The sequence below is a fragment of the Armigeres subalbatus genome, chromosome 3, assembly GCF_024139115.2.
Source record: "Armigeres subalbatus isolate Guangzhou_Male chromosome 3, GZ_Asu_2, whole genome shotgun sequence".
In the NCBI taxonomy this organism is placed as follows: domain Eukaryota; kingdom Metazoa; phylum Arthropoda; class Insecta; order Diptera; family Culicidae; genus Armigeres; species Armigeres subalbatus.
This window is the reverse complement of record NC_085141.1, coordinates 94,263,484-94,281,434: the sequence shown is the minus strand read 5'-3', so window position 1 is coordinate 94,281,434 and position 17,951 is coordinate 94,263,484. Positions and strand designations below refer to the sequence as shown.

Sequence of the window (17,951 nt, the reverse complement as noted above, 5' to 3'; positions counted from 1 at the left end):
GAGAGTTCGAAAATTGATCTTGTTCATGCGGGGATTTGAATGAAATCATAATCATTTTTTTTCCATCTGTTTGGTTTGATGCAAAATATTTATCTTTCAATGTTGGAAGAATTATGAGTCCAACACCAATTCATGTCGAATGGCGCATTTTCTATACTTTTCTTTTTATTTTGCTCTCTGTCTCTCTCTTTCACTTCCTTTCTCTGATGATGGATGGATCTAATTGCTGTTTGCTTTTAATTGACTGAGTTTGCTTGGTTGTATGATTTGTTTTAATTGGAACTATTTACCTGTGCCGACGACGGAATGCTACCGTAGTTGTAGTAGTAGCATCTGGTCTGTTCGCAGATGAAATCTTTCACCGCTGGCAGTCCCCGGTTCCCACCGTGGAGGGCTGAGGTGACGAGTCCGCTCGATACCGCTGCTGCTGCAAGGTGGAAAATAATCCGCGTTAGAACATTCGGCATCCGCCACGCGCCGCGCCGAGGAGTGAAATTGGTTTACCTGTCGCGGGCGGTGCTGGGCGAGGTGTTGCTGTTGTGATCCAGTGGGTCCAGCCGTGGTGGCGTCCGAGGACTTTTCAAAGTAGTCGAAGGTGGCGTTGAATGGCAAACCGGTGCTCATCCAGAGGAACATTCCCGTGCCCAGTCGGTTGCCGGACGTCCAGAAGTTGTACTTGCTGTAGCCTGTGGGGATTGAACGTTCAAATTATTACGTGGAAACAAGAACCGCAACAAAAATTATGAAGTTTCCCTAAGACATCATGATTTTACAATTTTTTTTGACCAAAATATGTTCCCAAAAATACTGGTATATAACATTAGGACTTCGATCGTCCAATACGCGAAAAGCAAAAACATTATTGATGTCACTTACCGGCATTCGTCAGGTACTGCGTCATGGATTCGACCTTCTCCTTGGTTTCAAACGAGGCCAGCTGCAGACCGAGTGACCGGCAGTACTGGTAGGCTAGGAAGTAGTTCAATTCGGCGAGTAGGGATTCATCCGGCTTACAAAGACTGAACACCATCCAGCTGGATTGGGTGATACGTTGACCTGTGGGGAAATTGGAAAAGAAAAATAATTGATGAATAATATTGTCACCAATCTGATGAGACGTGGCCATTTACATTGGCAAAATCTGGAAATTAAGAAAACAACAAACATTTCGCGGAACAGCCCAGTTTTGATTGGTTACTCATTGCGTTATGGTAAGCAATCAATTTATATGTGACAAACCAAACGGTTTCGCCATATTTTCGTGGTTGAAATTTCGCTGTCGGAATGTCCAATGCATAAAATAAGTGTTGGTCCATTTGCTTCGTAACCCGGTCCTATCAGTCCCGACAAAAATCTCCAACTATTATTGTGAATAATTTTGCCACTCCATTGGCATAATCGGTTTTATTGCAGGTGGTAGACAAACAAACAGACCGAAGGTAAAAGCGACGAGATTGGTTTTCGTGACGGAAGGATGAGCGGTTGTCCCATCTATTTCTGGACAGTCAGGTAAAAAATTGTTTTTCTTTTCGGAAGGAGCATTTGTATGATACCGTTTCTGAAGAATGAAGTAATCCATTCAACGTTAAGAGGTTTTGAGCCGAATGAAAGGTCGAATGCAACTTCTAGCTCAACCTCTTGAGATCCCTACCAAATTCTATAAGAAATAAAATTGAAAGTGCCATTCTACTCCAATTTGAGATGCTTACGTTGAAAACCACGTGCAAACTCTTGCTTTATTTGAGAATGCACCCACCAATTTACCTAGAACTAACTCGGTTATCATAAAAATTGAAAATCACATAAGAATAGTAACAAAGACCGAAATTATGTGAAAGCCGACCGGTATTTCAAATTAGTTAATTCAATCCACGAAGCGGTAATAGTTTAAAGGAAAGCGTAGTCCTGACTGGACAGCACAAGACGTTCACCAGCTTATAAAATCCTTGTCTTGTCCTTTGCCGACGATTGGATTGCCCCCACACCCCCCACCTGTTGTCCCTATCCTAATTGACTTGCTTTCCAATTCAAGCCTTGATATCGGCCAGGGGGAATGACGTTACAAAGCACCGGTCTTGATAGACGGCTCCCGCCAGAAAAGTGCCTCCAAATTATTGCCACTCCTGAAACGTCAAGCTATAGAGCTAAGCATATGCGGTATTTCGAAAAAATTCGTTTGAGAGCATTCGAAACGAAATTCCGCGGAATTTGAGTATGGCGAAATCTGATTAAATTAAATTACAAAAATTTCGACAGGAAAATCATACTTCTAACGAAATTAAAAGGAATTTCGAAAAGAGTTTTTAATAATTCCAATTTTTATTTCATAAAAAAATTCGGCTGCGCCGCTGAAATCTTAAATTTATATTCATAAATTCCTTCACTAAATCTCACAATGTAATACAATTCTGTATCTTTGATAGTACGTTCAGATTATGAGCTATATCACTTGATATAACGAATCATGACATGAGATGCCATATACATTATTTCCAGTGAAAACTAGATGTATAAACACTGATGTACAAACACTATATCAAGTGATATAGCTCATAATCTGAACGTACTATAACTGAAACGCATTTAGCTTTCCACTTGAAAATATCTTCAATGTTTCGTTGAAAGTGTTCAAGTATAAAACGTAATACATATCTGTTGAATTTAAATAATATTGTTCAGTGAAGTAAAAATAACTGTAGATCTCTCTGTTTTGGTATGCTCTATTTTTATTTTGTTGACTAAGTTAGTGTAATAGATTAAGAGGCGATTGTTCGATTTGTGATCTAGTTGTGGAAACTCTGCGATAAGCGAAATTCCTCGCTGGTCTACTGAGAATTTTCCGTTTCTGCCTGTCTTTTGAAAGTAAAGGGTGTACGGAATCAAATTGCATCACTTTGAACTACTCACAACAACTAGTCTATCAACAATTGTAATGAAATTTCAGGGACCGAAATACAATATGTAAGCTTTGACTACGTATAACTATTTTACTTTAATTCAAACATCCAAATGCTGAAGCTTTTTCCTTAAATGAACTCATAAGATTTTGTACATGTCCTTAACTAACATTTTCATCCCTCAATCCATCCCAACTAAAAAATTAACTAATTTTACTGTCTCAGTCGATTGTTTAACTTAAAAAGTCAACTTTACCAAAAAATCATATTTTTTGACGCCTCTAACTATTACAAAAATCGAAAACAAAACTCAAAAGTGCTGCAGTGTGAACCGGCCTGAACAATGAGATTGAGGCTCTCCAAAATCTGAAAATATAAGTCCAAAATCGGATTTCAGCGCTTTTCTGATTTTCTGATTTGTTGTTTATCATAAAAGCGACAAAAAGAAAGTTTTTGGAAAGTTTACCTGTAATGTCGGATGATCGAAAATGTGACGTTGGAGTTAGAAACCAATACGAAATGTTGACGCGAAAGGCCAAACAAACTAAAAAACACTTTATGTTCCATAATGATCAATTTCGAGGCTTCCGAAGCTCGTGTTTTCATTCCAGGCCAGTATCTTCGATCGCCGCAATTCTGTGATGTTGGGGTCAAAGGCACAAAATTGGATTACTAACATCTTTTATAGATGTGGAATATGGAGGTGAATGCGCAAGATTTATTTGCAAAATCCTGTTCCTTCGGCTGTATTTTCGAAACTACTGAAATTTCATAATGAAATTCACAGTGTGAATAATCACATGCTGAAGCCGTCTTCACAAAATTTCGTTGAAATCAGCCCAGAGGCGAAATGTTATCGACTTTTGAAGTGATGCAAGATTCCGTACACCCTTTATTCAGTTTAAAAACCATTGTTTGAAAAACAGTGAAATGGAGATGGTGATGTTTCAGTTTTCTTGATTTAGTAAATTTTTGCAGATTGCAGATTCGCAGATTCAAGAACGCTCCATATTCTCTGATATATCATTTTTTTCAGATTCTCGACTGATTCTGATCCATCCGATTGAGATCATTGTCATGACCCTAAAATTACCTTCAAATATTTTTGCTTCCGTATATCATGGAAATCTATAATTTTCTCATATTTTCTATATCCTATAGATCTATGCTTGCTCAATGCTTCAAAATTGTATCAATTTTCAGTCACAATCGTGCCAATGCGGCGCGTTTTCCGTATAGGGCAGATTGTTGTTAGTTTAAGCGTGCTGCTGGTTTTAAAAGTTTATATTTGGAAATAAACGTAAATGTCTGCGTTCGAGTTTGTTGGCATAAAATTAGTTATATTTCATAACGAAAGGCTTATACATTTTTTTCTAGGTATGTAAAGATTTATAACTGTTGTTTTTAAGTAATTTTTATTTTTTGTCCTTTTTGCCTTTCTCGTATACTAAGTATACGGTAAAGGCTATATGATCGCTCCAAAAACAAACTTTTTTATAGAAGGCCCGGAGACCCATAGTGTTATATACCAATCGACTCAGTTCGACGAATTGAGGTGATGTCTGTGTGTGTGTGTGTGTGTGTGTGTGTGTGTGTGTGTATGTGTGGATGAGTGTGTGTGTGTTAAAACTACTCAAAAAATGTCACTCATTTTTCGGGCACTATCCTTAACTGATTTGCTTGCAATAAGTTGATTCGACGCAGAATTGTCCCATTGTTTCCTATTTGAAATTGGCCAGATCGACTATGGAATCAAAAAATTACCAAAATACAAATTCATACGAAAAATCGCGTAAAAATCACTCATTTTCGGGTACTTATCCTCAACCGATTTGCTCGCAACAAGTTGCATTCAACGCAGAATCCTGTCCCATTGTTTCATTTGAAATTGGCCAGATCGACTATGGGATCGAAAGTTATGGCCAAAATATAAATTCATACGAAAAATCGCAAAAATGTCACCATTTTTCGGGTACTTATCCTCAACTGATTTGCTCCAAAAGTTGCATTCAACGCAGAATCCTGTCCCATTGTTTCCTATTTGAAATTGGCCAGATCGGACTATGGGATCGAAAGTTATGACCAAAATACAAATTCTTACGAAAAAATCAGTAAAATGTCACTCATTTTCGGGCACTCATCTTCAACTGATTTGTCGCAACAAGTTGCATTCGACGCAGAATCCTGTCCCATTGTTTCCTATTTGAAATTGGCCAGATCGGACTATGGGATCAAAAGTTATGCAAAATAAATTATACGAAAAATCGCAAAAAATGTCACTCATTTTCGGGCATTTATCTTCAATCGATTTGCTCGCAACAAGTTGCATTCGACGCAGAATCCTGTCCCATTATTTCCTATTTGAAATTGCCAGATCGGACTATGGGATCAAAGTTATGGCCAAAAACACAACCATACAGAAAATCGCAAAAATGTCACTCATTTTCGGGCACTTATCCTAAACTGATTTGTCACAACAAGTTGCATTCGACGAAGAATCCTGTCCTGTTGTTCCCTATTGAAAATTGGCCATATCGGACTATGGGATCGAAAATTTTCATTTTTGCCTTTCTCGTATACTAAGTATACGGAAAAGGCTATATGATCGCTCAAAACAAACTTTTATAGAAGGCCCGGAGACCCATAGTGTTATATACCAATCGAATCAGCTCGACGAATTGAGTGATGTCTGTGTGTGTGTGTGTGTGTATGTGTGTGTGTGCGAAACTACTCAAAAATGTCACTCATTTTTCGGGCACTTATCCTTAACTGATTTGTTTCGCAAGTTGCATTCGACGCAGAATCCTGTCCCATTGTTTCCTATTTGAAATTGGCAAGATCGGACTAAGGGATCGGAAATTATGGCCAAAAATACAAATTCATACGAAAAATCGCGTAAAAAATGTCACTCATTTTTCGGGCACTTATCTTCAACCGATTTGTCACAAAATTGCATTCGACGAAGAACCCTTTCCCATTGTTTCCTATTTGAAATTGGCAAGATCGGACTATGGGATCGGAAATTATGGCCAAAATACAAATTCATACGAAAAATCGCGTAAAAATGTCACCATTTTCGGGCACTTATCTTCAACCGATTTGTTTGCGACAAATTGCATTCGACGCAGAACCTTTCCATTGTTTCCTATTGAAAATTGGTCAGTCGAATCATGGATCAAATTATCAAAATAAAAATTATACGTGAAAATCGCGACAAAATGTCACCATTTTTCGGGCACTTCTCAACCGATTTCGCAAACAAATTGCATTCGACGCAGAATCCTTTCCCATTGTTTCCTATTGAAAATTGACCAGTCGGACTATGGGATCGGAAGTTATATTAACATTTTTGCTCTTCTCGTATACCAAGTATACGGTAAAGGCTATATGATCGCCCAAAACAAACTTTTATAGAAGGCCCGGAGACCCATAGTGTAATATACCAATCGACTCAGTTCGACGAACTGAATGATGTCTGTGTGTGTGTGTGTGTGTGTGTGTATGTGTGTGTGTGCGCAAAACTACTCAACAAAATGTCACCATTTTCGGGCACTTATCCTCAACTGATTTGCTCGCAAAAAGTTGCATCTGGACGCAGAATCCTGTCCCGTTTCCTATTTGAAATGGCCAGATCGAAACTATGGATCGAGAGTTGGCCAAAATACAAATTCATTTGAAAAAATCCAAAAATGTCACCATTTTTTTTGGACAATTATCCTCAACCGATTTGCTCGCAACAAATTGCATTCGACGCGAATCCTGTCCCATTGATTCCTATTTGAAATTGGCCAGATCGAACTATGGGACTGAAAGTATGGCCAAAATAAAAATCATACACGAAAAATCGCGTAAAAATGTCACTCATTTCTCGGCACTTATCCTCAACGATTTGTTTCGCAAAAAGTGCATTCGACAGAATCCTGTCCCATTGTTTCCTATTTGAAATTGGCCAGATCGGACAATGGGGTCGAAAGCAGGCCAAAATAGCAAAATCCTACGAAAAATCGCGTCAAAAATGTCACCATTTTTCGGGCACTTATCTTCAACTGATTTGCTCGCAACAAGTTGCATTCGACGCAGAATCCTGTCCCATTGTTTTCTATGGAAATTGGTCAGATCGGACTATGGGATCGAAAGTTAAGGTCAAAAAATACAAACATATACGAAAAAGCGCTAAAAATGTCACTCATTTTTCGGGCACTTATCCTCAACTGATTTGCTCGCAACAAGTTGCATTCGACGAGAATCCTGTTCCATTATTTCCTATTGAAAATTGGCTAGATCGACTATAGGATCGAGTTATGGCCGAACACCAAATTTTTTATACGAAAAGGCTGTGCTGTTCGCTAAAACCAAACTTTTACAGAAGGCCTGAGACCCATAGTGTTATATACCAATCGATTCAGCTCGACGAACTGGGATGATGTCTGTCTCCCACTTACCATGGAGTTTGGCAGAAAGACGGTCCTTGAGATTTAGTATATAGCGAAAGTATGCCCTCTGTTCCTCGCGTGCAGGATCGAATTTCGTTTTCTTTTTGTGTAGTCGGAGCTTCAGTTCACTAACATCCAAAAGTAGTATCCTTAAAATATACAATGGTGAAATGAAATCAGGTTATTATGCGTCAAAAAGATTGAAAAGGAAACAAAAATGTCAGAAATTTCTATTAACATATTGTAGATCAGCCAAAACGGATTGAGGTCCCGCAAATCGTAGCATATGCATTTCCGGATGTTGCAACTTCATCGCGAAGTAATTCGCAATCTGTGCCATAGTCGGGCACCGACTGCAGGATGCAAGTGCGACATCCGGAGAAATGGGAAAAACTACTCGATTTTCGGTTTTCAACTGGATCTACAATATCTTTGCCATAAATAATCTGATTTCATAGAAACGGACAATGAAATTTGTCTTTTTACTCCTAGCCACTAGCTCAGCTTTCGGCCACATTTGATGAAAGGTCGAGAAAGGCACCATCACGCATAGGTGGATTAATCTGGTTTTAATAGAAAAAAATCACAAAAAGATCACCCTATTTTTCGGACACCTAACCTTGATCGATTTACACGCAACAAGTTGCATTCGCGCAATTCCTGGGTCCCATTGTTTCCTCATTGAAAATTGGCCAGTTAATGGGCTAAATGCAAACTTGAAAATCCAAGAAAAGAATGTCACTCATTTTTAGAGCATTTATTTCAGATTAGTTGCTCCAACAAGTTTAATTGGATTCATTAATCCTGTCCCCAATGTGTCCTATGAACGTTGGCCAGATCGAAATATGGGATCGGAGAGCGGCTTGAAACACCATTTTGGGCTTTTGTCTACAACTATAGAAAAGGCTATATGATTCAACTCAAAACCAAACTTTTACAGAAGGCCATAGTGTTTATGATACCAATCGATTCAGCCCAGATGGTTGTGTGCGGTGCGCGCACCAAAAGTGCGAAGGTTTAGGTCTCGTACATATGAGTCAAGGTTTACTTTAAATAAATTCCATTCGACAGGGATCCTGTCGTAGTTGTTTCTATTAAGATTTGGAAAATCGGACTATGGGCACAAAATATTGCCTTAAAATGTTTATGTTCATAAAAAGCGGTAAAAAGTCAACTCATTTTAATGACACTTACTCTCAATCGATTTACCTACAACAAATTGCATTGAACGTGGAATCCTACTCTATTATGTTTCATTGAATTGGCCTAGCTTGACTATTACCTAGAAATTATGGCTCAATACTTTTTGCCTTCTTGTGCACAAAGGTGGACCGAAAGGCTATTGTTCTCTCCGAACTGAACTTTCGGATGCTTCCATTATCTGATACCACTTCCTCCCTCTTCATACATAGTAGTTTGGCAGAAGGACAGTCATGAGATTTATATCATATCAGCCAAATTGCCCTCCCTCTCTTGATGAATGACATTTTCGTTTTCTTTTTTGTGTAGTCAGAGCTTCAGTTTAAACAAACATCAAACATCCTTAAAATATATAACTGGGTAAAATAAAACAGGGGTATGTACATCAAACGATTGGAAAAGAAAAATTGTAAATTCTTATTAGCATTTACTGTAGATCGTTGAAAACCGAAACTGAGATCTCGCGTTTTCATTGGATCTAAATATCTTTACTTGAAATAATCGGGTTTTCAGAACGGACAAAAAGGCTTTTCTTTCTCCTAGACTGCTAGCTTCATCTACTTTCAAGACCAAACACACCTACGAAGGTCGAAGGGCACCATCACCTTGGGTGGATTAATTCTATTTATGGAAAAATTCAGCTAAGATTACTCATTTTTCAGGCACTTTTCCTCAACCGATTTGCTTGCATTGAATTGCATTCGACGCAGAATGCTCTCATTAGCTTCTTATTGAAAATTCATAGATTGGATATGGGCTTAGCAAGTATGGTGAATTACTATTTATTGTGAAAAGTTCAAAAAGTCTGCTCACTTTTTAGGCTATAGACTTCATCTAGGGTTTCCTTACCCATTCCGGCCAACATGCATGCGACTATTATTTAATTGATATTTAGGACAGGAAGCCACTTTTCCTGAATTTGCCAATTGCCGTATAATACAGCAAAGGTTCACTTCTGCTTTAAAATGAGCTTTTTCTTGAGTAAAACATCGTTTGAAAAGCTTTCATTTGATTAAAATTAACGATTGCAGCACTCATTTCAGTTATAAAGGATTGCATATCCGGCCACTTCAAACCAGTTCCTTTGGCTAAGCAAAATTTCGCCTCAATCTCTCAACATCTTACTTCCTCATTCTCTCTCCGAGGACGGTAGAAAATGCGACGTAAACAAAAATATGCACGATTTAACGCCGACATGATGCCAGATGGTATTATTTATAATAATTTTCATTTGGCTGAAAAGATCAATGACCCAAAGCTTAAAAACTGTATTTTTTCACTTTTTGAAATCGAGAGAGAATTATAAAAACATGATAAGCGTCAACTAATTAGAAAGTTTTCCTATGAACGATGAAGGATTTTTTCTGTACTAAAAGACTCCTGGCCTTCTGCGCACGGTGCGGCTGAAGTTCTTAGGCCGAGGTGAATTTTTGTTCGGACAGTTGAGGATAGATTTTAAATGTATTTTTAATATGTTTATACTAGTTACTGATAAACAACAAAAGGAAAGATGAAAGTGCGTGAGTTTAGAATCATTGTGTGGTGATTAACAGCTTCAAGCAATGATTGTATCGAGATGCTGACGATTTTCAGGTGGTGTTTATATGAAAATACTGTTTTGTAAAAGTGGAAAGATTCACTCCGGTCTCAGTCAGGTGTAGCAACGGAGAGCGAATGTTCAGAATTACATTTTATTTTCTATAATTGGACCAATTAAGAATGACAATACAGTTGAAAATATTGAGTATTATTGTCACAAATAAATGGGAGACTTTTTAAAAATTATCAATCATAAACCTCCACGGTTTCCTAAAAGTATAAATCAAGTTTTCTGCAGTGAGCTGGCGAATTGGGTCACGAAAATCCCAAGTAGTGATTTACCTCATCTCCCCAAGCAACAGCAAGTTCAACAAATCTGGTTGCAATAACCTGGATTAGGGACCAAAAGGTCCGAAGACAAAAGGTCGACAAAAGGTCGGAAACAAAACGTCGAAAGCATTCGAAAGCAATGTCAAACAATGAATGCAGCTCGAAGGTAAAAACCGAAAAAGAATAAAAGATCAATAAGATCTAAAGGTCAAAAGTACGAGTCAAAAGATGGCAAAAACTGAAACGGAAAGAATCAATTCCGCACCAGAGTTGTTACACAATTGGTAAAACTCTGCTTTTATTTTTCACAATTTAACAAATACATAAAACTCCATTTCAATATGTACAGATGGATGATTTGAGTTTTTCTAACACTATCTTTCTCTCAAATGTAAGCGCACGCACTCAAACAGAAAACTTCTTTGTCATATAATGATAAGACAGGATCCATAAAAACTGGAAAACGATCCATAAATAACATCTGAACTGTTCCTAAAATGCTACCATAAATCAAAAAATAGTTAATGAATTTACATAAAGAATAAATTTCTGTGATCCATAATTAGCTTAAATTTAGCAATTAATTGGGAAATATAATTCATTAACATAGTCAAGAAAAACAATACATTCTGTGCTATTAGTCCCAGTGGAATATGACAAATGATCATAAATCTTTTGGAAAATGATCCATAAAAAACTATATTTTGATCCATAAAACTTCAAATTTGCGACATTTTTTTATCGATTGATGATGATCCATATTCAGTATATGATCCATAATTTTAGCTCATATGATCCATAATTCTACCATTTTGATCCATAACTTGTTCAAATGATCCATAGTTTTGGTGATATGATCATAAATTTGATAAATGATCCTAGATATTTATAAAGCTGTTGGATCAATTAATATAGTTTCATTGGCCTTCTTTCAAGCACTATGGATCACATTATCAAAATTATGGATCATATGATCAAAATTATGGATACATATGCTGAAATTATGGATCATCATCAGGATATAAATTGCGCAAATTTGAAATTTTATGATCAATTATGCGTTTTATGGATCATTTTTCAAAGTTTATGGATCATAAAATCATTCTTTGAATCTTCTCTTGAACTATTTTGTGAATTTATGGTGCGTTTTGTGGAATATCCAGAGTTACATTTATGGATCGTTTTCAATTCTTTATGAGATCTATTTCCACATTGAACGGTGCAAAGTAAGGCTGCCATCAAAACACATCGGCGTGTATTATGTTCTATTCCTTGGCGACTGCGATATGTTGGTATGGATGCGTAAATCGAGCATTGCAGCAATACCGCAACAGTAATCAGCCGCAACAACTGTCGCAGTCTTGGGGATGAAACGCTTAGACTTTGAGGAGCCTTTACACCGAGTGTATTTTTAATGCGCTATTTGCGTGGCTACGGCGTACACTAGGCTTAGACAGATTGAAGTAATTTAGTGAAAAATTGATCTCCATCTTGTATTTGCACTCGTTCAACGTTTTATTCATTTGTTAAAAATAGTGAAAATAAAAGGGCATTTTTTTGCTAACTGTATGAGACAACTCTGTCTTCCCTGATACAAGTTTTTTATTCATTTCTACAGAACTATCTGCTATTCATAATATTGGTGCATAGTATTACTCCTTCTTTGAAATTGCTATTCTTCAACTTTGATTGATGAGATAAGTCTGGTATTTCTGCATGAAAACAATGCATTTAATAAATTCCTTTAGAATACACTCAACTCGTTTTTTATCGACCTTTTTGTCCCTTTAGACATTTTGTTCTTTTCGACATTGGTCCTTTTCTGTTCCCCTTTCCTGTCTTTTCGACATTCTGTCCCTTTCGCTGTTTTGTCTTTTCGACCTTTGTCCTTTCTGACCTTTTGTCTTTTCGACCTTTTGTCTTTCGACCTTTGTGATAGATTCGTAACCATATTGTGACTGAATCCGGTCATATGCGTTACTGTGATTGATGTGCAATATGTGTGCTTCTCAGGTCGCTCGCAACAGATTACATTCGACGCAGAATCTTGTCCCATTGTTTCCTATAGAAATTGGCTGATCGTACAATTGGGTCAAAAAGTTATGGCGAAAAATACTAATTTTAAAACTACAAAATAAATGCCATTTTGCTCTTATGCTTATCCGATTTGTTTTGCAACAAATTGCGTTTGGCGAGCATTTTATGCACATAAACAAATATGAAAATAAGACTAATCCACATATTGGTGTTATTTAGATTTTCCAAACCTTTTGAACGAACGAGAAAGGCACCATCACCGCTAGGTGGATTAATCTGGGTTTTTTATCTAACTATGTTATTTTCAACTGAAATCTTTTGTGTTTAAATCTTTCGCTTCTCTTACATGAGTTTTGAAACATATTGTTTGGGAGATTTTGTTCCAAATTAATTTGGTTATACTGGCGACCACCTCGTCATAGCTCATCATGTCCTAGCTTTCAGCAAACACGTATTTGCCGAGAATTGTGACGTTTTATTGCTAAACACAGCAATAGTGATTAATTATTTTAGAGCGTTTAGGGAAATGTTGCAGAAAGGTCGACAGTTATTTGCATTTCACTATTCATAATGGATATTCATGGAATAGTGGCGAATGGAAGAATACTAGTCTTCTAACCTTACAGCAAATAGTTTAATGGAAAATAGCAAAATGCATTTTTACTGGAAGTCTGTTTCGTTTTGTTGAGCTGCTGAAATAAAAACTGACTGTGTTTTGACTATTGCGAAATGGTTTAGATAGGTACACAAAATCATTTTCATCCTATAACTTCAGTAGAATCTTCCAGACCTCAGCTTCAGAAGGCCTTGCCCTTAATTATTCAGATCTGTTTCTGTTCAGATCGACCTTTACATTTCACCCAATAGATTGATTGACCTCAGATTCTTCATGGAATGCGGAACGTTTGCCGCCCGCTGTTATGAAGCGCAGGTTGAACCTGGAGACTGTCCCGCATAATCCGGAACATGTTTGCAATACTGTAACCCAATGCCTACATGCAGATAGCGTGACAGTGTTTCTAGAATAAGCGCATCCTCGGCTATTATTGTTAAGGATCGACTCCACCGCAGTGCAATTGCAGAATTTTTTCTAATTATTCTCTTCAAAAGGGAGTGAGAGGTGAAGTGAGAAAGAAAAAAGGTTTTCATCTAACAGTCACGATTTTGCTTATCTTCCTTAGCCATATAAAAAGTATGGATGAAAATGCCTCTCACCTTAACCGATTCAGTACGATTTTTTTCGTCGTATTTCAACATAAACTTTGGGGCATTCTGTTTCAAAAACGTAAAACCAAGGAAAAAGTAGAAATATGGTGTAAAATATTTTGTTTAGGATCTTCTAGGGCTTCCAAACCTTCCTTTGAGTTCAGATCTTGATGATCTACATAAACAACAAAGTTGTTTTACGGGCCTCAACCTAATTTGGTTGCTGGTATTGCTATTGAGACATAATTAATCTATTTTTTATCAAATCGCAGTGTTACCAAAACATAAACGGTACTCCAAACTATTATTGAGTTCAGATCTTGAGGTCTACAAGATCAACAGAGCAATTCATAGTTCCTGAGCTTGTGTAATAATTTGAGGAGCCTCATGGAACATTATTATTACAGCAGTATATACAAAATACAAGACTCCTAGAATATCACGGTACTCCAACAATTCTGAGTTCAGATCTTGGAGGCCCATAAGACCAATATCAGAGTGATTTTGATAGGTTCCTGAGCTTGTGTGTTAGTTGTAAAACCCCATGGGACGTAATTAGGTCAATATATAAAACATTCACATTCCCAGAACAGCTACGGTACTCAAAACCTTTCTTGGACTTCAGATCTTAAAGTCTCTACAACATCACCAGAGTGATTCATAGGGTCCTGAGCTTGTACGTTGTTGAGCAACCCCTGGGACATCATTCCACTCAGAATATGCAAATCAAGTACCCTCCCCAGAGTTTCTGGGGTACTCCAAATCATTCTGAGTTCAGATACTGGAGGTCTCTAAGACCAACAGAGTGATTCATTGATTTCCGAGCTTGTGTTAGTTGGAGAAGCCCCATGGAACATCATTACACCAGTATATACAAAATACACACCCCAGAGTATCTACGGTACTCCAAATCATTCTTGAATCAAATCTTGGGGGTCTACATTGACCAACAGAGTGATTCAAAGGCACCCAGCTTATGTGTTAAAGGCTGTAAAATTCCCCATGAGACATCATTACACCAGTATATAAAAATTGAAACATTCCAAGAATATCTACGGTACTTCAAAACGATTTTGAGTTTAGATATTGGAGGTCTACGAGGCCAACAGAGGAATCATAGGATCCTGAGCGTGTGTCAGTTGTAGAAACCCCATGGGGACATCAATATACCAGTATATACAAATCATAACAACATTCCCGGAATATTTATCGCGCCATACATGAGTTCAGATATTGGAGGTCTAAAAGACCAAGAGTGATTCATGGATTCTGAAGCTTGTTTGTTAGTTGAGAACCATCATGCAACATCATTACACCATTATAGTGTAATCTGTTAGAGCGTCCACAAATTACGTAACGCTTGAGGGGGAGGGGGTTACCAAAGCGTACGATCCATACAAAATTTTCAGACGTCTCATACAAAAAAAAGTGTGACATAGGGGAGGTTGAAATGCCCAATTTTTGCGTTACGTAATTAATGGATCTTCCTTAGTTGGAATCGCTCATCATTACTTACACAATACGTACGTACGAAAAAAAATGGGTTATTGTGATCACAAACATCGCGTTCCTTTTGTCGTCTATAGTGTTATAGAATAAAGCTTGGTCTACGGGTACCACGGCATCTCTTTATGACCGGCTGGGTACATGTGAATTATTGCTACTCCACAATCGATCAGAATAAGAATAAGTTGCACCCTGAAGGCGTTACCAACGCTCTCTCTCATACTTACTTGCTTCATACTTATTATACATATTATATATTTTATACGATATGTTTACCCAAGTATTTACCATTTATACGTATTGAAACCACCAAGGTATCATCATGAGAAGACAGTCTAACCAATAAATGAGATTTCGTACCAAGAATGAATAAAGCTCGCAACAGATTCAATCGACAATATAATTGGTTTCAGTTTTGCACGGAAGTGGATGTTACTAAGACTAATATTTATATGTAAGAGTAAAGTAATTTACGTATGAATAATATCACAAAATTTCATTTTAAATGCTTTTCTCCACTTATCCCAAAAAATGAATTAAATGTGATAGCTAAACATGTTGCTAAAAAAAATCTCTCTCAGTTCCTCTCAGCAACCATTTGATGTGATTCCCCAGGATCGTCAACAGAAGGCGCTTCATTAAAAACTTTCGAATCGACATGTTAAACTTCTGCGCATTGCCGCAAACATGCAGCGCACTAGGAGTAGGGGAAAAGTGGGTAAAACCGACACCTTTTACAACTTACAGTTCTAATCTATGAAGCAATTTTCCGGTCTAGAAATTTCATACAAACATACTTTGGCTCTTTTCATGCATCAGTCCATGAGGTCTCAGGGACAATATTTCGATAGAATTTGATCTATGATGAAAACGCGAATAGTCCACTTTTCCAGCCCAAACAGCTGGGGTGCGGGGTAAGATCGACACCACAAGGAGGGTAAAACCGACAATATCAAGTCTTATGAATTGAATATCATAACACCAAAAATGATGTTTCAACATAATAGAAAATAAAGAATAAATATCTATTTTAATATTTGTATGAAATTCATGTTTAGGGGATCACTCATAAACGATGGTTGAACATAATTTATATATTTAAAATAATCACTACATATCATATTTTATTTAGTTTCTTTAGTTGGTCGAGGGAAAAATATATAGAGTATAAGAATGTTAGTAACAAATTTACTAACTACTGTAAATATTGACTTCACATTTAAATTTCACTTATTTTAAAAGGTGTTTATACTATGATTTAAAATAAATGCGTATGGTGCAGTTATGACAAGAAATGAAAATGACCAGTTCCTGACAAGCTACGTTTAAAGGGTGAAAATGGATCACGAGAACAACACTAGAGAACGGGTTGAATATATCTAAGAGCAAAATAAAGCTTCCAATATACGGTTCTTCTTTGAGCGCTATTGTTATCCGACCTGCAGGCTTTGATGACCCAATTTCACCCACTAGACCTATTGTCACGTCCAATGATGATACGGTATGTAATCAGTCTATGATTAAGTTAAACTTCATGACCTCGTTTCAACACTTGAATGATATTATGAATGATAAGTCTAATAAAACAGATGTATTTCCTGTGATTCGATGGCAGTCGAATTTACCCTAACTGATAACATAATAATGATGAGATACATGTGGATGTTTATAATTAGAAAAGTTAACTATTTTTCCACAACATACATAAATGATGTTCAATTATGGATCAGAGATGAATTAAATAATATCAACAAATTATTGTCGAAAAGTTTATACACTGATGCCAAATTTTACATAACTTATCTCCTCAATGGTGATCAATGCTAATTGTTTGTTTATTATGACTCTTACATTACTCGCCAGTTGCAAAAAATGACTAGAAATACAAGAAATCAAACGTTTATTCAAAGTGTGTTGAAATTTGTCCGATAATCACTTGAAATCAGAGATTTGAAGTGGTGTCGGTTTTACCGCAGTGTCGGTTTTACCCACACCCTCTATACTTTTTTCAAAGCAGTGCACAATGGGGAAACTGATTTCAAAGGTGGAAAAATTGATAACTTTCTTCACGAACAACTTTACAGAAGAGATCAACAGCTTTTTCTTAAAAGAGAATTTTGCAAAGAATCAGTGAGTGCTGTTTCATGGACGAACGCTTCTGCATGTAGTTGAGCCTGTTTTGCCCTAATGCCCCATAAATCGCGAGTTTCCAAACGATTTAGTCATTTTATCTTTAAGACATTGTTATAAAATTGTGTTTTATCTGTTCAATGTGATCCATAGAAGGCAATTAAATATATTTTAGTCGTCCAGAAACCACGTGGTTATATGGGGAGGGGGGTTTGGAAATGACCACGATAAGCCATACATGGGGAGAGGGGGTGTTGCTCTCGAACCACGTGGTTTTTTTTACAACAAAACTTTTGTGAATAACAATAACGGTGTAAAAAAATACAAATCATCAAAATTTAATGATTTAATCATTAAACGCAAAGCGCATCTTAGGGCCGATGCCCACGTAGCGTCTTTTTTCAACTCAGTGCTAAAAGAATTTAGCATACATCGAGAAAAACTCGGTAACGCAACGTCGGTCGCAAATGCCGATGCATATCTGGAGTTATTTGGCCAACTGCTTTAGATCCTATTTCCATAAAAAAAATAAACGAAAAACTGGGTTGCGTTTCAGTCTCAATTTCCACAAAAAATTTGGGAAAGAAAATGAAAAATTTTTTTTAAATTCGCCGCAGATGGTTTTGGCACCACGCCGCCGACACTTTTTGCATCAGCGACTACAGCCAATTTT

General features: G+C 37.0%; 1 pseudogene; it reads right to left on the bottom strand.

Moving 5' to 3' along the window:
• Positions 1–10,416, bottom strand: part of LOC134221810 (histone H3.v1-like) — a 30,474-nt pseudogene extending 20,058 nt beyond the window's left edge.
• Positions 10,417–17,951: the final 7,535 nt, after the last annotated feature.